Below are 22,919 nucleotides of genomic sequence, written 5' to 3' on the forward strand. Positions count from 1 at the left end.
GAAAGAAAACACCCCAAGGTATTCGCTGATGGGCATAGTGAGTTCATGGAAGTTTTTATTTTTTGTCACAAGTTAGTGGAATATGAGACTTTGTATGAAAAAAAAAAAAAAAATCAGCATTTTCCACTAACTTGTGACAAAAAATAAAAAATTCTAGGAACTCGCCATGCCCCTCACGGAATACCTTGGGGTGTCTTCTTTCCAAAATGGGGTCACTTGTGGGGTAGTTATACTGCCCTGGCATTTTCCAGGGGCCCTAATGTGTGGTAAGTAGGTAAATGACCTGTGAAATCCTAAAGGTGCTCTTTGGAATATGGGCCCCTTTGCCCACCTAGGCTGCAAAAAAGTGTCACACAAGTGGTATCGCCGTATTCAGGAGAAGTTGGGGAATGTGTTTTGGGGTGTCATTTTACATATACCCTTGCTGGGTGAGAGAAATATCTTGGCAAAAGACAACTTTTCCCATTTTTTTATACAAAGTTGGCATTTGACCAAGATATTTCTCTCACCCAGCATGGGTATATGTAAAATGACACCCCAAAACACATTCCCCAACTTCTCCTGAGTACGGAGATACCAGATGTGTGACACTTTTTTGCAGCCTAGATGCGCAAAGGTGCCCAAATTCCTTTTATGAGGGCATTTTTAGACATTTGGATACCAGACTTCTTCTCACGCTTTGGGGCCCCTAGAATGCCAGGGCAGTACAAATACCCCACATGTGACCCCATTTTGGAAAGAAGACACCCCAAGGTATTCAATGAGGGGCATGGCGAGTTCATAGAAAAAAATAATTTTTGGCACAAGTTAGCGGAAATTGATATTTTAAATTTTTTTCTCACAAAGTCTCCCGTTCCGCTAACTTGGGACAAAGATTTCAATCTTTCATGGACTCAATATGCCCCTCACGGAATACCTGGGGGTGTCTTCTTTCCGAAATGGGGTCACATGTGGGGTATTTATACTGCCCTGGCATTCTAGGGGCCCTAAAGCGTGAGAAGAAGTCTGGAATATAAATGTCTAAAAAATTTTACGCATTTGGTTTCCGTGAGGGGTATGGTGAGTTCATGTGAGATTTTATTTTTTGACACAAGTTAGTGGAATATGAGACTTTGTAAGAAAAAAAAAAAAAATTCCGCTAACTTGGGCCAAAAAAATGTCTGAATGGAGCCTTACAGAGGGTGATCAATGACAGGGGGGTGATCAATGACAGGGGGTTGATCAATGACAGGGGGGTGATCAATGACAGGGGGGTGATCAGGGAGTCTATATGGGGTGATAACCACAGTCATTGATCACGCCCCTGTAAGGCTTCATTCAGACGTCCGGATGCGTTTTGCGGATCCGATCCATCTATCAGTGGATCCGTAAAAATCATGCGGACGTCTGAATGGAGCTTTACAGGGGGGTAATCAATGACAGGGGGGTAATCAATGACAGGGGGGTGATCAGGGAGTCTATATGGGGTGATCACCACAGTCATTGATCACGCCCCTGTAAGGCTTCATTCAGACGTCCGGATGCGTTTTGCGGATCCGATCCATCTATCAGTGCATCCGTAAAAATCATGTGGACATCTGAATGGAGCTTTACAGGGGGGTAATCAATGACAGGGGGGTGATCACCACAGTCATTGATCATGCCCCTGTAAGGCTTCATTCAGACGTCCGGATGCGTTTTGCGGATCGGATCCATCTATCAGTGCATCCGTAAAAATCATGCGGACATCTGAATGGAGCTTTACAGGGGGGTGATCAGGGAGTCTATATGGGGTGATCACCACAGTCATTGATCACGCCCCTGTAAGGCTTCATTCAGACGTCCGGATGCGTTTTGCGGATCCGATCCATCTATCAGTGCATCCGTAAAAATCATGCGAACATCTGAATGGAGCTTTACAGGGGGGTGATCAGGGAGTCTGTATGGGGTGATCACCACAGTCATTGATCATGCCCCTGTAAGGCTTCATTCAGACGTCCGGATGCGTTTTGCGGATCCGATCCATCTATCAGTGCATCCGTAAAAATCATGCGGACATCTGAATGGAGCTTTACAGGGGGGTGATCAGGGAGTCTATATGGGGTGATCACCACAGTCATTGATCATGCCCCTGTAAGGCTTCATTCAGACGTCCGGATGCGTTTTGCGGATCCGATCCATCTATCAGTGGATCCGTAAAAATCATGCGGACGTCTGAATGGAGCTTTACAGGGGGGTGATCAATGACAGGGGGGTAATCAATGACAGGGGGGTGATCAGGGAGTCTATATGGGGTGATCACCACAGTCATTGATCACGCCCCTGTAAGGCTTCATTCAGACGTCCGGATGCGTTTTGCGGATCCGATCCATCTATCAGTGGATCCGTAAAAATCATGCGGACGTCTGAATGGAGCTTTACAGGGGGTTGATCAATGACAGGGGGGTAATCAATGACAGGGGGGTGATCAGGGAGTCTATATGGGGTGATCAGGGGCTAATAAGGGGTTAATAAGTGACGGGGGGGGGTGTAGTGGTGCTTGGTGCTATTTTACTGAGCTACCTGTGTCCTCTGGTGGTCGATCCAAACAAAGGGGACCACCAGAGGACCAGGTAGGAGGTATATTAGACGCTGTTATCAAAACAGCGTCTAATATACCTGTTAGGGGTTAAAAAAAACACATCTCCAGCCTGCCAGCTAACGATCGCCGCTGGCAGGCTGGAGATCAACTCTCTTACCTTCCGTTCCTGTGAGCGCGCGCGCCTGTGTGCGCGCGTTCACAGGAAATCTCGGCCATCGCGAGATGACGCATATATGCGTGACTCTGCGCAGGGCTGCCACCTCCGGAACGCGATCCTGCGTTAGGCGGTCCGGAGGTGGTTAAAGCCGCCTTGTTAATTTCCTTATACATTAATGCGGCGCTTTTGCGCTCTCCCTGAGACCCACTGAGTTCCTCCCTCTGTCAGCCATTGGTTCACCTTGTACCGAGCCTCCTGGCCGGATTGGCTGTGTGACAGAGGCGTGTCTAGCAGGGCGGGGCTTCACCCCGTATAGCTCGGCGTTCTGTGGGCCGCTTTGCGGCCATCACAGTGCCGATTCACATGCATACTAGCACGCAGCGCCTCAACCTAGAGGCTGCTAGCTCAGGCAGGACAGTAGCCTGTTAGTTACAGCTCCGTACCTCACACTAGAGAAATGCGGCGTTAGGCAGGTATTTCTACTGCTGTCTGGCCGTCCACTACCTCGGTCTAAAAATCATAACTGAGGCGTTGGGCTCTGCTCTAAGTTTTGTGCATATAGCTCCTGATGAAATGCATTCTCAATGCATGAAAACGCGTTGAGCTGTTACCACTCAGGGGTATGTCAGGGCAATCCTTGCTCCACTAATCCACGTTGGAGTGACGGTTCATGCTCTGCCATAGTCCTGCACCTGTGATTATTAGTGCAGTGAGAGTCTGCGCGCCGGCTGTCGCTGTTTGGAGTGGTGTTTGGTGAATTCCCCATACCAGACATCCCCTTGATCATAGTCCTCACCCTGGGTTACACACCTTGTACCCTGTGGTGTATTGAGCCCCCTTACGTGTTGGTTAGTCTGTGAGACTGTTCTGGTGCTCCAGATGGTGGCGCTGATTGGAGACATCATTGCTTTCTCACATACTCAATATTAGTCAGTGCTGACTGTTACACTGACGGGTGATACCCCCTTTTTTAATCGGACATATAATAAAGACATTATTATTTTGTTTTAGCGCCTATCCACACATTATTTGCTTGATTGTACATATAGGCGTATACTTAATACACCACTTTAGTTTAATTTTTTAAAGTAAAAATAAACAAAAACGTCATTTTCCCCAAATAAAGTTAAAAAAAAATAGGGGGGGGGAGTATACATATTGGGTATCGCCGCGTCTGTATCGACCGGCTCTATAAACATATCACATGACCTAACCCCTCAGATGAACACCGTAAAAAATAAAAACTGTGCTAAATAAACCATTTTTTGTCACCTTACATCACAAAAAGTGTAATATCAAGCGATCAAAAAGTCATACGCACCTCAAAATAGTGCCAATAAAACAGTCATATCATCCCGCAAAAATCATACCCTACCCAAGGTAATCGCCCAAAAACTGAAAAAATTATGGCTCTCAGACACTAAAACATGATTTTTGTTTGCTTCAAAAAAGAAATCATTGTGTAAAACTTACATAAATAAAAAAAAAGTATACATATTAGGTATCGCCGCATCCGTGACAACCTGGTCTATAAAAATATCACATGATCTAACCTGTCAGATGAATGTTGTAAATAACAAAAAAAAAAATAATGGTGCCAAAACAGCTATTTCTTGTTATCTTGCCTCACAAAAAGTGTAATATAGAGCAACCAAAAATCATATGTACCCTAAACTAGTACCAACAATACTGCCACCCTACCCCGTAGTTTCTAAAATGGGGCCACTTTTTTGGAGTTTCTACTCTAGGGGTGCGTCAGGGGGGCTTCGAATGGGACATGGTGTCAAAAAAAACAGTCCAGCAAAATCTGCCTTCCAAAAATTGTATGGCATTCCTTTCCTTTCCACGCCCTGCCGTGTGCCCGTATAGCTGTTTACGACCACATATGGGGTGTTTCTGTAAAGTACAGAATCGGGGCCATAAATATTGAGTTTTGTTTGGCTGTTAACCCTTTCTTTGTTACTGGGAAAAATGGATTAAAATGGAAAATTGCCAAAAAATTGAAATTTCATCTCCATTTGCCAATAACTCTTGTGGAACACCTAAAGGGTTAACAACGTTTTTAAAATCTGTTTTGAATACCTTGAGGGGTGTAGTTTCTTAGATGGGGTCACTTTATGGAGTTTCTACTCTAGGGTTGCATCAGGGGGGCTTCAAATGGGACATGGTGTCAAAAAAAAACAGTCCAGCAAAATCTGCCTTCCAAAAACCGTATGGCATTCCTTTCCTTCTGCCCCCTGCCGTGTGCCCGTACAGTAGTTTACGACCACATATGGGGTGTTTCTGTAAACTACAGAATCGGGGCCATAAATATTGAGTTTTGTTTGGCTGTTAACCCTTGCTTTGTAAAAGTAAAAAAAAATATTAAAATGGAAAATCTGCCAAAAAAGTGAAATTTTAAAATTGTATCTCTATTTTCCAATAATTCTTGTGAAACACCTAAAGGGTTAACAGTGTTTGTAAAAATCAGTTTTGAATACCTTGAGGGGTGTAGTTTATGGAATGGGGTCATTTTTGCGTGGTTTCCATTATGTAAGCCTCGCAAAGTGACTTCAGACCTGAACTGGTCCCTAAAAATTGGTTTTTTGAAAATTTCTGAAAAATTTCAAGATTTTCGTCTAAACTTCTAATCCTTGTAACATCCCCAAAAAATAAAATATCATTCCCAAAATGACCCAAACATGAAGTAGACATATGGGGAATGTAAAGTAATAACTATTTTTTGAGGTATTACTATGTATTATAGCAGTAGAGAAATTGAAACTTTGAAATTTGCAATTTTTTACAAATTTATGGTAAATTTGGTATTTTTTTATAAATAATTTTTTACTTCATTTTACCAGTGTCCTGAAGTACAATATGTGACGAAAAAACAATCTCAGAATGGCCTGGATAAGTCAAAGCGTTTTAAAGTTATCAGCACTTAAAGTGACACTGGTCAGATTTGCAAAAAAATGGCCAAGTCCTTAAGGGGTTAAAGTTTCCAAAACCTAAATGTAACAAATGAATCATAATAGCTCATTGAGGGTTCAGTCACACGACTGTATGGCCAGCGTGCCCATGTTGTGGTCCGCAAACAGCAGGTCCGCAATACACAGGAACCGGCCGTGTGAACTCCGCGCTGCGGATGTGGATCCACTGACTTGAATGGGTCCGCGATCCATAAAAGATAGCATATGTCCTATCTTTTGTGGAGTGGAGGCACAGATCGGATAGTACAAAAGATAGTACATGTCCTATTTTTTGGCTTATTTGTGGATTGTAAACCCATTGAAGTCAGTGAATCCACCACTATTTGCAGTCTGCAGCAGGGGCACGGCAACCATATGGTCATGTGAATGAGACATAAAGAAGAGCTTACAGTTTACATCACATGCATATTATGAAATAGCAAAGTTATACCAAAGAAACGGGATAATACTCATGCGCATGAACGTATTTTTGGTCTGCATCCCATCTGCATTTTTTGTGGGTCCGATGCAGATCCATTCACTACAGTAGGGCCGGAAAAGTTGCAGACAGCACTCCATGTGCTATCCGCATGTCTGTTCCGTGCCATCAGCAAAATTGTAGAACATGTCCTATTCTTGTCTGCATTACGGACAAGGATAGGACTATTCTATTAGGGACCAGCTGTTCCGCTTCGTAAAATGCGTAATTGGCCGGTATCTGTGTTTTGTGGATCCGCAATTTGCAGACTGTAAAACAGCCAATGGTCATGTGCATGAGCCCTTAACCCCTTCCCGACTAGTACGGCGCTGGTTGGGTCTTTAAAGATAGCGCCCACACCTGAGCGAAGTGAACGCCATAGCCGCCGGCAGCTTGCTGTCTCATACAGCAGATACCTGTGGCTAATGTCCGCAACCGGCGGTAATGCGGTCGTGGATATTTTACCCTGCAGATGCTGTGGTTAATCTTGACCACGGCATCTGAGCACGCGAAATACTGAAACCACACACTTCTAGTGAGTCTCCTGCTCCCCCGTGCAGTGAATGGAGGAGCCAGACCTTGTGTGCAGCAGCCCCTGTCTTAGTAAATGACAGGAGGCTGCTGCATAGTGTTTCCTATGGAGCCCTTGCCTGTAATAGGGTTCCATAGGAAACTAGTAATTTTCTAATGCATTGGGGTCTACGAGAATAGCAGTCTAATGATTGCTTCTTGTAATTCCCTATGGGAACTACAAAAAAGTGTAAAAAAAAAAATTCAGTTTAAAAAAAAACATTTAAATCATCCCTCTTAAAAATAAAAGAACTAAAAAAAAAAATAAGAAAAAATACACATTATGGGTATCACCATGTGCGAAAACGCCCACAGTATAAAAATATCTTTGCCATACAGCAAAAAGTGAAACTGAAAAAAGGGTCAAAATGGACAATTCGCCGTTTTGGTCGCTTCATTTTCTACAATAAAATTTTTTAAAAGGTGATCAAAAAGTAATACACACCCCAAAGTGGTATCAATGAAAATTACAGATCGCCCTGCAAAAAATGAGCCCCCACTAAGCTTCGTACACATAATTACCAAAATGTTATAGGGGTAAAAAAACGCAAAAACAAAAAAACCTCCGTGGTAGAAGGGGTTAATCGGCTGCATGCTTCTTACACTCCCTAAAAGGGTCTATTCACACGTCCGTTTTTTCTTTCCTGATCTGTTCCGTTTTTTCAGGAACAGATCTGGACCCATTCATTTTCAATGGGTCCTGGAAAAAAACGGACAGCTCAATGTCTGATTTTTTCCAGGACCCATTGAAAATGAATGGGTCCAGATCTGGTCCAGATCTGTTCCTGAAAAAACGGAACAGATCAGGAAAGAAAAAACGGACGTGTGAATGGACCCTAAGGCCTTATTCACACGTCCGTTATTTCTTTCCTGATCTGTTCCGTTTTTTGCGGACCAGATCTGGACCCATTCATTTTCAATGGGTCCTGAAAAAAAACGGACAGCTCAATGTCTGATTTCTTTCAGGACCCATTGAAAATGAATGGGTCCAGATCTGTTCCGCAAAAAACGGAAAAGATCAGGAAAGAAACAACGGACGTGTGAATGGACCCTAAGGCAGGTAAGTTGCTAATACTGGGGGCTAGTGTGAATGAGGCACTAGTTTAGTGACGCTAGAAATGATAGTGGACAGAGAGGTTGGCTGTCTTTCAAGAGAAGGAAAGCAGAGAGACCGAAAGACAGATACACAAATATGCAAACTAATAACATATTATCCTGCAACAAATGTCTGGAACTATGCTTAGAATGCAAACTTAATATCAGGGGGTCAGGAAATAAATCATGGAATGAAGATTTCAACATTTATCTAGAGTTTAATCCCTTGCTGCAATTGGAAGTAACTTTACATCCATTTTTGCTATGTGTTCCCATAAATGGACATGCAGATACATCCATGGGGGTGGCATGAGAACAGTAGCTGTGCCTGCAGCAGGTGCCAGCTGCATTGGATGAGATCGGAGATGACTTCGATCTTGACTGTTTAACTCATTAGATGCCATGATCGATAGCCATCACAGAATTTGTGAGGTTAACTCACTATCCTATCAGCTCCCCATGATGCGATTGTGGGATGGTTGCTATGGCACCCAGGAGGCCTAACAATGCCCCCTGTGTCTGCCATCTTGGCACTCTTATTAAGCCCTGCTAAAAGCAAAGCCTAATAGGATGTGTGTCTATTTCAGAACAGGCAGAATACACTGTAATTTATATGTATATATTCAGGCTCGGACTGGCCCACCGGGGAGAGGGGGGTTCCTCGGTGGGCCCCCAGTCTCCTGCGCCCTGAGATAAGATGGAGGAGTAATTATTTCCCCTTTATCAGGAGAGATAATTATTGTAGCCACTAGGTGGCAATGATCGAGCCTCCTACTGGTGTAAATTGTACAAATTGTACTTCTAAACCTCCAGGGATGCTGGCAGTGAACGAGGACTCAGGAGAGAACATGTCATCCATCCCTCCCTCCCTACTGTCAGAAAACTGTGGCTGCTGGAGAGTAGGACTCCTTTGCGGCGCTGGGCTTATTTCTCAGGTGTGTGACAGTAGTGTTCTATAGGAGACTGTAAGGGGGAAATAGGGGATTTGTTTATAGCAAACTCAGATTTGTGTATGTGTGCTGCTCTCTGCAGAGTTCAGAGTGGCATTGGGGGTACTCTGTCCTAGGTCCTCCCAATACCTCTGCTTTAGGTGCACCCACATCAGTGCCCCAGCTACAGATGCCCCCACTCTAAATGCACCACTAATATTGCCTCTTCTCCAGTTACCCCTGCTCCAGGATACCCACTATTACCCTGCCTCAGGTGACCCTAATGCCTCTGCTTCAGTTATGTGCCCTCCGTTTGTGCCCTTTGCTCACGTTGCTCCTCTAGCGCGTTGCTCCTCTAGTGCCTTTGCTTGGGCTTTGTTAAAGTTTGCAACCTCCAAAGGGGGTTGGACTTATGCCCGAAATTCTGCACAGTGCGTCACATTCTTCAGTATTTACATGTATGGCGGCAATGATGATATTCCATATTTACAGGCATCACTGCTGGCATGTAAAGAGATACTGGTGGTGGAGGATTTGAAGGGGTTGTTCAAGTTATCCTCGTCACACCATATGGCATAACTATATGAATAGTTGGGTCCGATTCTGCAACCCCCACTAATCCCAGGAACGGGTCCTGTTCCCCCTTTTTATGGTGTGACAGGCTACACATACGCCCTGCTGCTCCATTCATTCTCTTTGGGACCACTGGAATTAGCCAGCACTATACTCTGCCATCTCCGGCGACCCCATAGAGAATGGATGGAGAGGCAGGGCATATGCGCGACCTGCCACTCGGTTAAGAAGGGGGATCAGTGGGGGCTCCTGCGTTCAGACCCCCACGAATCACTTAGTAATCCCGGATCCTGTGGATAGAGGATAACTATAAAAGTGCATTTCTATTTTAGTTTGACACATATATTTTGGGCCAGATTTTTTATTTTTATTTTATTTTTTACACCCAAATAAAAACCTTTAAGGATAGGGAATGTGAAAAGGTGAAACAGCTATGACACGACAGTTGATAAGTGTCTGATTGGTGGGGGTCTGAATGCTGGGACCCCCAAGATCAAGGGAACGTGGTCTTAAGACCCTTGTGCACATAGATTGGCGGTAATGTAATTGAATGTCTCAGGACCCCTTTTTTCATGATCAGTGAGTGTTCCAGCAGTCAGACCCCCAGAAATCTGATATATCACCTATCCTGTAAATAGGCGATATATCATTATGGTAGGACATCCCTTTTAAATATACTGTAGATTATGTGCAATCTGAGGAGAGAGAATTCTTGTACAGTCACTCAGAATTGAGAAAGCTCGTTGGAAGAATGAGTGAAACGTTTTCAAGAAATCTACAGTAAGTCCAGTTGCCTTGATTTATTCTTTACAGATATACCATGACCTGGATAAATGAGAACCTTCACAGACGATCTGAGGAGTTTATGATTTGGTAAATTTCATGCCAGACATTTATGCATAAAGGGGGTTAAAGGGGTTTTCTCACTTCCGTAAATGGCACTTATCATGCAGTTGATACAAGGCACTTACTAATGTATTGTGATTCTCCATATTGCCTCCTTTCTATCACATTATACACAGCACGTATCCGGGGTTACGACCACCGTGTAATCCAGCAGCGGTGGCCGTGCTTACACACTATAGGGAAAGGCTGGAAGTGCGCATAGGCCAACACCTTTACTTATAGTGTGCAAGCATGACCACCACTGCTGGATTGCAGAGTGGTCAAAACCATGGATACGAGCAGAGTGGGGGAAGAAGGGGATATATCCGGGGTTCAGCTCTGAACCTGGACAAAATAAAGCCATCTGATCGCTGCACTTTGATGCCGTATTAGTCTTCGCTCACATCTCTGGTGATTGGCATCTGGTAGAGCAGGGGTCAGCAACCTTCGGCACTCAAGGTGTGGTGAAACTGCAACTCCCAGCATGCACACTTGCTTGGCTGTTCTCAGAACTCCCATTGAAGTGAGTGGAGCATGCTGGGAGTTGTAGTTTCACAACAGCTGGAGTGCCGGAGGTTCTTGGTCCCTGTGGTAGAGAACATCCTGCCAGAGTTCACTAATCCACCACTGCTGGTTTCTGCCCTTCACAAGTAGAACAGTTTTTGTCAGGCTGAAACCCTGCTGGTAGTCTGCCATAGTCTATAGCAGGAAAGCTTTAGGTTGTCCAGGCATGCTGGGAGTTGTAGTTTTGCAACAGCTGGAGGGTGCTGGTTCAGCATCCCTGGTGAACGGCAGAATCTATCTATGCTGGATCCAGTGAACTCTGGCAGGATGTTCTCTGTCGGAACAGCCTGTCAGATACAGTCACTTGAGATATGAATGAAGCCTTAGGCCGGGTTCACATCACTGTTCCGTTTTTCGTTCTGATCTGTCAAGAGAAGAGATAAATAAACAAAACACAGATCCTGTATTTTAAGCGTCCGTTATGCTCAGTTACGCACATTTTGCATCCTCTTTAGCGATTTCCGTCTGATATAATTTTTTTTATGCAAAAAAAAGTTCTGCACAAAGAAATTTTTTTCTTACCGTCTTAAATAACGTATCTCAGACGGAAATGGCTAAAATGGATTCAAACTATGCATAAATGAGCATAACGGATGCTTAAAATACAGGATCTGTTTTATTGTTTTTTTTTCTTCTGACGGATCAGAAAAACGGAAAACTAACAGTAATGTGAATGCGGGCTTGGACGGTAGTGCTATGTAGTACATTATACCTACTAATGTCACCCCTTGTGTACATTGTGTGTTGTTTCATAAGCACCCCCCAGGTTATCAAAAACAGTAGTAATGTAGCACCAATGTACCGACAGTTCATGGGTGAGGGAGGGGAGGGGCTGGGGTAGAAGTTTGGAGGGACCAGGGATGGGTAGTCAGCGGGGCTTGGAAAGGACCATGGGGGCCTAATTCAGATTCCTGCTATGGGGCCCAATGAATTCTATGTACACCCCTGCTTGTCTGTAATGCCGACAATAATAGGACATGTTCTCTAATTTTGTGGAACGGACATGTGGACATACAGACACAGAATGCTTAGTAATTTCCGTTTTTTTGCGGCCCCATTGAAGTGAATGGCTTCACATACAGGCCACAAAAAAAATAGAAAAATGGTACGGACTCAGAAAAAAAATAAGTTTGTGTGCAGGAGCCCTAAGGTGCACCCCCAGTATCGGTTACACTGGTGGGCCCTAAGTACCCCAGTCTGATACTGTATATATTTACCAGTGATCGAAAGTCACTGCTCCAACGGTCAAGATCGGTGATAACGCCAATCCCCTCAGTTTGCCTCTTAGATTTCACATTCAGTAGCAACTGCTGCATTTAATTGGTTTACAAAGGGTGAGGGCTCCTCTTCTACCCAATCGTTTCCCCCCCCCCCTTCCTTCCCACGACGCAATTGCAGGGTCCAACTGGATGGTATGGTAGCTGAAAGCCTTACAAAGGCCACTGGTGTACCGAAGTGTATCAAGCCTATGAAAATTTTTGAGCTAAATCTATTATTTATTTCCTTGAGACCTTTTGGCTGGTTTGTTACGTTTTAGCATGTTACGACCTGTACAACCTGAAATGGTACTTCATTTTTTTTACTAAAAACGGGGAACCCAAAATCCACACGGAGCTCCTTTAATTCTGAGGTCAGTATTTGAGTCAAATAGCACTAGGGCCACATTTAGGATATTTCTAAAAACTGCAGAATCAGGGTAATGCATTTCAAGTATTAGCTGTTATTACCTGCTGTATTTCAAAAATGGATTCAAATTGACAATCTGCAAAAGAATGATATTTTTAAATTTCACCTCCATTTTGCATTCATTCCTGTGAAACTCCTAAATGGTTAACAAACTTCTGAAATTTTGAGTACTTTGAGGGGTACAGTTTTTTTAAATGGGATGATATATGGGGAGTTCTAATATATAGGTCTCTAGGTTACAATAGTGGATACTTGAGAAGCAAGAATATACCCCTTTCAGATGTATCTCAACATACAATAATAAACCCCCACCCCTCCACCCAGCGATGAGACGGTCACCGCAAATCTAACATAAATGTCCTGTGTAAGAGTGCAAAAGAACTAGGACCCACACCCTAGATATGACCTTATCCCTTGCCTGTTCCACCATGAATTTATCACATTACTCCACCATCCCAGGTCACCCACAAAATTGACATTCCCATTCACTTGTACATGTAACCTAGCCCAACATCTCCAGGGCAGTCATATGCCAAACTATACCTCATTATTCCTATACGATACCCATTTATCTCAGATCTTATTGAACTAGCCAGACATTGCCTTTTAATATAAACTCCCTTTTCCAGGTGAAGGATCCCATCCATTCTGGTCAAGAATTCGACCTTAGGTGGTTGTGGTCTAAGCCAGTATTTAGCTATTAATTTTCTGGCCTGGAAGAGCAGACGCTGCACCCCCAGGCGAAAATTCCTGTTTGAAATGTCCAATATTCCCAACACACACGTCCTTGGACCAGACGGGACCATAATATGATAAGCTTCTTTAATACAGGTTAGCATGCCTGTCCAAAAATTCTGAGGCTCAGAACATTCCCAAAATATGTGTATCAGGGATGCCGGACCCTCCCCACATCTAGGGCAGGAAGCATCATTCCTAACCCTGATCCAGAACAGAAAGTATGGAGTCTGGTATACATGGTGACCAAGAAGTAGTTGGGACATACGTTGGCTTTCACATACTGATAGCGTTGGCGTTAGTGCCAGAACGGCTTTCAACGTATCGTCTGATATATTCCCAACCTCTTCCTCCCATTTTTGTTTGACTACCAAGGAATCATGTTTCACGGATTTTGCAAATAGATTCCTGTATATGGATGATATCAGTCCACTTGAGGAGACACATGTAATAATTTGTTGCAGCAATGGTACTGACGTACACTGAAGCGACATTTTGCCTGTACCTGGACTGCATGCCTTAACTGCAAGAATTGAAATAAAGCTTTATTAGGAAGTGCAAACTCATTCCTGAATTGCTCAAAGGATTTAAATACACTATCACTGTACAGCTGATGCAGGAACATCACACCATTCCGCTCCCATGGGGAAAACCCCACTAGGTGAATCAGTTCGGGTAACTGGGGATTCCTCCATATAAGAGTGACCTGGGTAAAGCCCCGCACAGACAGCAGGTCCCGAGACCTGCGCCATACCTTACATATCAAGTTAAGTGTAGGGTGTCCCACCACCTTACCAGAGAGACCACTATTTTGTAATCGGGATATAGGGGATTCATTTCCTATAACGTGGGCTATCAGTCTTGCAGATGCACTTTCCCCCAGGGCCCCCCCCCCCCAACCTCTCAAATGCTGCAGCTGGGAGGAAATGAAATACAGCCATGGATTAGGAATAGAGAGACCCCCTTAATCCTTCCCTCTTTGTAAAGTATCCAACCCAATCCTGGCCCTTTTTTTTGTGCCAAATCAGGCTTCTGAATAACTTTTGTATTCTAAAAAAAATCTGTTGTGGGATCCAAACGGGGGAGTTATGTATAACATACATACGTTTCGGCATAATTATCATCTTAAGGAGGTCACTTCTCCCTATTTCAGACATTGGAAGTTTACACCACGCACTCATCTTTTCAAACAAGCGGTCTAGGAGTGGCTCCACATTATTTTTCACGTAGTGCCCAATATTTGCCGAAACCACAATCCCCAGATACTTCAATCTGTGAGCAACCTGCAGACAGGTGGAAGCAGGGAAGAGACTATCAGGGACTGGGTCCAGCGAAAACGAGATGGACTTGTCCCAATTTATACGAAGACCGGACCTATCCCCAAATTCCTGTATAAGGGACATTAGTGGTCCCAGCGACCTTTGCACATCCCCCATATATATGAGCATGTCGTCCGCATACAATGAGACGTGTTCCTCCCTGGCTCCCATTGGGAACCTCGCAATTCTGTTAGATGAACGAAGCAGGCATGCCAGTGGCTCAATTGCAATGGGAAATAAGAGAGGAGATAAGGGAATCCTTGTCGAGTACCTCTCCCCAACTTAAAGGCGTCCTATGTACCTCCGTTAGCCCTAATCCTTGCTGTGGGACCACTGTATAATAGTTGAACTCAAGAAATAAAAGTATCCCCGAATCCCATGACTCTCATCACCTCCCATAGATAACACCATTCAACGCTGTTGAAGGCTTTGGCGGCATCTAGGGATATTATAGCCCGCCTTCCTGCCGATTCCGACCGCCTCTGGATATTGAGGAACAGTCGTCTAAGGTTAATTGAGGTAGATTTGTCCGACATGAAACCAGATTGGTCACTACGTATGATGTTCGAGATTATGGCTTGGGTCGGGTCTTTTCCTGGCTTTGGCAGAACAACTATTATTGCCTCCTTCATGGAAGAAGGGAGCTCGCCTTTTTGAAGGGAATCATTAAACACCCACAACAATTGGGGTAATAAGAGGGTACTATATATTTTTTTAAAAACTCCGCCGGAAGTCCATCTTACCCGGGAATGATTTGAGCGCCGCCTCCAATCCCGTCAATGGTTGATATACATAGGCCGCGCACTCCACTGAGAGCCGTGGGGTAGAGATCCTATCCAGATAATCTGCAATTTTATTTGGGCCCACTGTTAGCTTAGATTCATACAGGATTTAGTAAAACTCATAGAATACCGCCAGAATATCAGAGTCTGCTGTGACCAAATAGCCATCAGCATTTTGCATAGACAGTATTTTTGATGGGCCATCTTGCGCCTGAACATTTCTAGCCAGCAACTTGCCAGAACTCTCCCGAGCCTTAAAATATTTTTGCTTGCGAAAAAAGCGCCTATTATCAGCGTTTTGGAGTAAATCATTTTTAAGGTCTATCTACGCCGTCGCCGACGCTCTCTCATGCACATGTGAGGGGTATTCAACATATCTCTGTTCCCTTTCCATAACCAGGTCCTGGAGCTTTTTCAGAGTGTCTCCAGACTTCGTTTTATGTCGACTAATCCGCTGAATGTAAAGTTCACGGATAAACGCCTTACAAGTGTCCCATACCACTCCTACAGGTGCTGACCCCTCATTAGTAGCAAAAAATTCCCGCAGCAATCCCACAATAACCTCCCCACCAGCTGCAGCCAAAAAGGATTGAGATTTCATGTACCTACCCCACAATTTAAGCACCACATGAATAGGGGAGTGGTCAGATAGACCTCTCGACAAATAAGTAGCCTCCACTACCAAAGACAGCTTGTCCGGGGATCCTATGGCTAAGTCTAATCTAGATAGTGTGTGGTGAGAGCTGGAGAAACAGGAAAATCTGCGTATGTCCGGGTTTCTCACTCGCCAGATATCATGCAGATCCAGCTCACGTAATACTGTGGCAAACTTAGTATCCCTATCTGCGCCTAATGCCCCCATCCTGTCTAGCCCTACATATGGGCAAGTGTTGAAGTCACCTACCCTTAGGATCTATACATGACGACAAATGGCAAAGATTTGTGTATAAGCTCACTCACACCCCTAAATGTGTGGAAAGTGTAGAGTGATATGAGTGGCCAACCCACGCCTTGCGCAACAAGTGAGTAGTGTTGGGAACCATATGCATCTCTGATAGACACATTACTGAGGGCTGGTATTGCTGCAGTGCAAGAAACACTGCCGCTCTTTTTGCTGCCTCTCCTAGTCCCCTAACATTCCATCCCACAATTTTAAGTTTATTAGCCATACTCTGCATGATAAAATGTTAGGCCAGAATAGATATCACTTGAACCCCGGTATTTTGACCAGTGCCTCATCCAAGACCATGCTGTTACATCAGCATAATGAAAAAACTATCAAAAAAATAAGTTGTCTAAACATTAAACAAAGAGGGCTTCTCTAACCTGCCTAATACAGTACAGTCTGCAGTGTGTAGCAAAGAAATGACTCATATACTATATATATGTGCGTCCTGTCAACCTAATGGTCTAAGATGGACACATACATTCTCATAAGAGAAGACTACCTCTCATGCTCTAATAGTAAGTGTTGTTACAATTCTATCAAGACTAAGAGGTCTAGTACAAAAAAAAAATCACAATAATAAGGTGCAAAAAGGTAGACCGTGTATTGCATTTATCATACACGTCCTTTGACCCGATCGGAATCCACCACAGTCCCACGAAGTTGCAAGAGCTGTATTTAGCCTGTGTTCGCTAAAGCTTTGAGGGAGCGTTCACAGGTATCCAACCGTTGTGCCGCATCCAACGGTGTTTCAAATATGCAGACTTCTCCATATGCCACCACTCGCATCTTAGCCGAGTACATCATATAATCCCGGAGACATCGTTTCACATCCAGTGCTGGCCGGACCTGGGGCTGAAAGCCTGGGGGAAGGCCAGGCATGACTATGTTTGGAGGGAGTGATAGTGAGGGTAGGCGAGCATAGAGTTAATAGGGGGGCAGGAAGGGGCGGCATTTTAGGGGAGGGGGTTTAGGTTTTATATAGGGGTCGTTGGGGCGGGAAAAGGTGCCATTTTGGGGAGACAGAGAAGCGAGCAGCCAGCTCGCTGAAAACCCCAGTGTCAGTTCCCGGTACCTGTTTGTGGCGGTCCCGATGTCGGACGGTGAAGCGCTGTTGGCGCAGCTTCGGGCTGCAGCGGTGAGCAGAGGGGCGGACTGGTTGGAGGAAACCATCCAGGGATTTCAGCAGGGTCGGGGGAGTCAGGTGCCACAGCTTCCCCCCGTTGCCGGCCGTGGAGGACCAGGCCTCCGGCGCGCCTCAGCCCAGAAGAGACCCCGCGGGTTTGGCGTCGGATCAGGAGCCCCTCCAGGGACCCTCCGGCACGCGCCACGGGTCGGAGCTCCGTGGCCCGGCGTGCGCGTGTCGGGAGAAATCCTACTGCAAGGCGGGACCCGGAGAAGGGGAGGCCGGACGTCTCCTCTTTAGCAGCAGGCGGCAGCGATGCAGGACCAGGATCGGCAGCTGCCCCAGGCGGGGGTGAACGTGCCCGGCATGGGATGGTGCGGCAGGCAAGTCTAGTGGAACGGCGGGGTCAAGATGGCGGCCCTGTGCTGGAGGATAGAGGCGGGCAGCTTGTAGCTGGCCTGCAGTCGTCGCCAGCCCCTGCGGTGGTGGCCCCTGATGGCGAAGCTGCGGTACTGCAGGCATGGAGGACTGCAATGGTGGGTGAGGGTACAGTCGGTGCTGAAGGACCACGGACGTCCAGAGGAGAGGTCTGCGCCAGTCAACTTCCACTGCATCACGTTGCGGCTGGTGGAATCTCAGCGGATTTGGAAAGGGGAGTACGTGGATATATTCTTGTTACTCCCACTGGAGAGATTTAATTTGGATAGGGACCGGAGGGAAGAGAAAAAGGAGGAGGAAAAACGGCGACATCGGCTGATTCCACGGACGTTTTCCAACTGGTTGCAGGCATTTGTGATCCTGGCTAGTGTGATTGGGGAGAAGGCGCCTGAGAACTGTTCTGCGCTTTTTTGTTACCTGGATGCGGTGGGGGAGGCGTACCAGGTATACGGGGGCCAGGGATGGCTGCGGTATGATGAGCAGTTTAGGCAAAGGAAGGCGGTACGTACGAGCATCCGTTGGGACCACAAGGACATTAGATTGTGGATGCGGGTGATGGCTCTGAGTAGGGCAGGGCAGTCCTTTCAGGGAGGAGCCGGGAGTTCCGGGCAATCGGAGCGCTCGGCAGCCTTTCAAAAGGGGTTATGTTTCTTGTTCAACGAAGGGGGATGCAAATATGAGGACAGGTGCAAGTTTAAGCACGAATGTTCCTCATGCGGGGAGAGTCACGGGGCACAGAGGTGCTTCAGGGGAAGAGTTGGGGGGATGCAGCGGGAAAAGGGGTGGACGCCAATTCGGGTGGCCGAGATGGTGCCGTTTCTAAATAGATATCCGAATGCGGCGGCGGCCGAGTTCCTTCTGCCGGGTTTTAGGGAGGGTTTTCGTCTTCCGTTTGTGGGGGGCGGTGTTGAAAAAGGGGGGAGGAACTTGAGGTCGGCGGCAGAGTTTCCGGGGGTGGTGTCAGAAAAATTGCAGAAGGAAGTGGAGTTGGGTCGCATGGCAGGTCCCTTTAGGGAACGGCCGATGCCGGAGTTAAGGGTGTCGCCATTGGGGGCGGTGCCGAAGAGGCAGCCTAACAAATTTCGTCTTATCCATCACCTTTCCTTTCCAAAAGGTGGTTCGGTTAATGACGGGATTGCGCCGGAGTTGTGTTCAGTGGTTTACACTTCCTTCGACGAGGCAGTTCGTTGGGTTAGAGAGTATGGGCGGGGATCTCTTTTAGCTAAGGTGGATATTGAGGCGGCTTTTCGTCTTTTGCCTGTGCACCCGGAGTGTCAGAATTTACTGGGTTGTTTTTGGGAGGGGGCGTTTTTTGTTGATAGGTGCTTACCCATGGGTTGTTCAGTTTCGTGTGCATATTTTGAGTCGTTCAGTACGTTTTTGGAATGGGTAGTTCGCGAGTGGTCGGGATGGGGGTCCATTATCCATTATTTGGATGATTTTTTGTTCATCGGCCCGCCAAAGTCGAATGGTTGTTCAGTTATGTTACACTCTTTTGAGGTTATGGCACGCAGTTTTGGGGTTTCCTTGGCATCTACTAAAACGGAGGGCCCTACTACCGTGCTGAGTTTTTTGGGGATAGTTATTGACACGGTGGGGATGGAGTGTAGGTTGCCCGAGGATAAGGTTGAGGACTTAGGGCAGGTGCTGGCAGCGGCATGCGGGCGTAAAAAGTTGCGGTTGCGGGAGGTTCAGTCGTTGTTGAGAAAGCTCAATTTTGCATGCCGTATCATGCTTATGGGGTGAATTTTTTGTAGAAGATTGGCTAGGGCAACAGCGGGAGTCCAGGCCCCTCATCATTTCGTGCGGCTACATCGTGAGCTGCGGGATGATTTGGGGGTGTGGGCGTCCTTTTTGGAATCATATAATGGGCGTTCGTTGTGGATGGCAGAGGGGATGGGGGCAGCGGACCTAGACTTGGTTACGGACGCGGCGGGGGGGTATGGTTTGCAGGGCCAATGGAGGGATGAGGGTTGGGTAAAAAATCTGGTGTTGTTGGAGCTCTTCCCCATTGTGGTGACGGTGGTTATTTTGGGGGATTTTTTCCGGAATAAAAAGGTGCGCTTCCATTGCGACAATCTGGGGGTGGTGGAGGCCATTAATCACCTTTCGGCATCATCTCCACCGGTTGTGCGCTTTCTGCAGCGTCTAGTTCTGATCTGTTTATCTTTGAATGCTTAGATTGTAGCGGCCCGCGAAGATGGATCATTCTTGTCGCGTTTTCAGTTCATGGCTGTTTTAAGAGGGTGTTTGAAAAGAATGGGGAGGGACCCCTCGCTTTTTGGGAGTCATTCATTCCATATTGGGGCGGCTACTGAGGCGGTCCGTAGGGCTTTGGGGGATGGTTATTCGGCGGATTGGTCGTTGGGAGTCCATTCGATTTCGGTCGTACGTTAGGCCGGCGTTGTTATGAATACAGTTGGTTTGGGGGGAGGAGTCAGGTCGGGGGAGGGGGGACTTCTAGTTGTTGACTTTGTGTTTTCTGGATTTTGCAGGTGGTGCGGCTTGTCTGGTCTGGATTATGGGCCACTCCTATGTTTTTTGGGGGGCATTGCCGGCGGATGTCAGGCCGGATGGAAGGCAGCTGAGTTTTCCGAGGGAGGTAGCGGTGATTAGGTGGTTGGGGTTGAGGGGCATGCGGTGGAGTAGGGTGTTACCAACATTCCATAGGTTTGTGAGATTAGATACTTCTCTTTTAGTGTTGCATGTGGGAGGTAACGACTTGGGTGTGCGTCCTTGCAGGGAGTTAATAAAAGATAAAAAATTCGACCTGCTTCGGCTTTGGGCGCAGTTCCCAGATATAGTGACAGTTTGGTCTGACATTGTGCCGAGGAAGCATTGGAGGGAGGCCAGGTCGGTGGAATGGCTGAACAAGGCACGAATTAAGGTCAATAGGCCGGTGGGTCGTTTTGTGGCGAGGAATGGCGGTGTTGTATTGAGGCACAGGGAGCTTGAGGCGGGGGAGGGGGTGTTTTGGAGGAGTGATGGGGTGCACCTTAATGCGGTAGGTATTGATCTGTGGTGTGTAGGATTGCAAGACGGGATTGAGGTGGCTTTGCGGGTGTGGCGGGACGCAAGGGGGTGAGGTATGTCTCCCCCTTGGGTCGTGGGCGGTGGGGGGTCCTTGGAGTTAGTGGTTATGGTGGCTTTGGCGTGGTGGGGAGGGAGCCAAAGGAGGCTCTGGACTCCCCAGGGATTGGTTTATGGAGTGGCGTATGGCGGGTATCTGCCCTCGTTGTTGCCCAGGGTTACCGATTCGGCCTCTGAGCTGGCGTTTAACGGCTAGAGGTAATTTAAAAGGAGGGGCGGGGCAGTTACCTGTCAGATTTGCGGGGCTCCAAGGACTCCCCCCGTGATTGGTAACAGGCTTTAGGCTGGGTTTAGGTTCTGGAGGCAGGCCTTCAGGTGGGGAGGCCTTGGGTACGGGGTTATTTTATATTTATGTTAACAAAATTGCTGCTGTGGCCAATAAAATCCTCATTTTGTGTTGTGTCTTATTTGGAAAGGGGGTATTGGCAGGGTGAACGAGTTGACAATACGATAGTCATGGAATTTCACTCTTCTGCGTTGAACCTCAGCGGAAAAGTCCAGAAAGATAAAGACTTTATTTCCATTTATTAATAAATCAGGATGGTCTCCTGCCTTTTTGAGAATGGTATCCCTGTCCCTGAAGTGCAGCAGCTTCAATACTGGATGAGGGGAGGCCCCTGGTGGCAGGGCACGGAATGGCACCCTATTTGTTCTTTCAATGGCAAACACACGAGACAGAGTCCTTGCCAAATTTTGTGATCAGCCAATCTTCAAAAAAACATCACTGGATCAGACCCCTCAGCTTTTTCTGGGACCCCAATTAGCCTAAGATTATTCCTATTTTCTAGGTCGTCAGTTTTGGACATCAATAAAGACACATTATGTATAATTCTGCCAAGATCTCTCTTCACTGGAGGTAACTGATCCTCAATAGTGCTCACTCTATCCTCCACCTCTTTGATCCTCTCATTCACCTGTCTGAGGTCTTGTCTGATGAGGGAAATATTTTCTTGCAGACTCCCGATATTTGTATTAAGAGCAAGTAGTGAGCTGCTGCAGTGTTGCACAGCGGCTTAAACATCTGTAATGGTAGGCTCATCTCCATTATTGACTGAGTGTTCCAACTCCATGGGACAACTTATTTCTGCACAGGATGAGTTGTTTTGTCTGTATCCCCCCATCCCCCCCCCCCCCCCCGCTGCTTGTGAGGCCGCCATTTTGGGGGTCATGGATGCTTGTTCTGATCTTCCTGAGATGCCTGACATGGCCTCCCCTTAGGGGTCTGAAGGGATGTTGCTCACTAACAACGGAGGGGGCACAGAGGATCATGTAGCGTATGTACCCAGGCGGGCCGTGACCTCTGCGGCCCGCACCTCCTCGGCGGCGCCGCTATCTTGCCATCTGTTCCCTCTCCTTCTTCCCGGTGCGCGTCATTACGGCGCAGAAGGGGGTCGCATCACTCAAAGAGGGGACACAGAACAGATCTTAGCAGACTCAGGATGCAGGAGGATTATCGGCAGACAGGATGGGAGCCTCTCAACGCTGCGTCCGCTCACATGCCCGACCAGGACACGCCCCCCGCAGAAAATATTAATTAATAACTATTTTGAGAGCTAAGACTGAAAAGCAGAGACTTTCAAATTTAGTTAAATTTTCATACTTTTTTTTTTTGTTCTTACACAAAATTTACCACTAACAAAGTACAATATGTCATGAAAAAAATCTCAGAATTGCTCGGATGAGTAAGAGCATTCCAAAGTTATTGCCACACTAGCAGAAGGACCCTGCTTCACACGGGTATATTTCATCTATTTCATTTAATGTATGTGTGAGTAGTAAAGATCTCGACAGTATCCACTATAACAGTGACATCTACAGTACCCCGCCCCCTTAACAGTGACCTCCACTGCCCCCACCCTTAACACTGACCCCCCCAAGGTGCCCAGTCTCCTTAAAATGGGACCTCCACAGCAGCCCACCCCCTTAACGTGGACCTTCACAGCAGCCTGCCCCTTTAACAGTGAGTTCCACAGCACCCCACCCCCTTGACAGCAACCTCCACAGGGGCCCGCCCCCTTAACAGTGACTTCTACAT

Source organism: Bufo bufo, chromosome 3 (genome assembly GCF_905171765.1).
Source record: "Bufo bufo chromosome 3, aBufBuf1.1, whole genome shotgun sequence".
In the NCBI taxonomy this organism is placed as follows: Eukaryota; Metazoa; Chordata; class Amphibia; order Anura; family Bufonidae; genus Bufo; species Bufo bufo.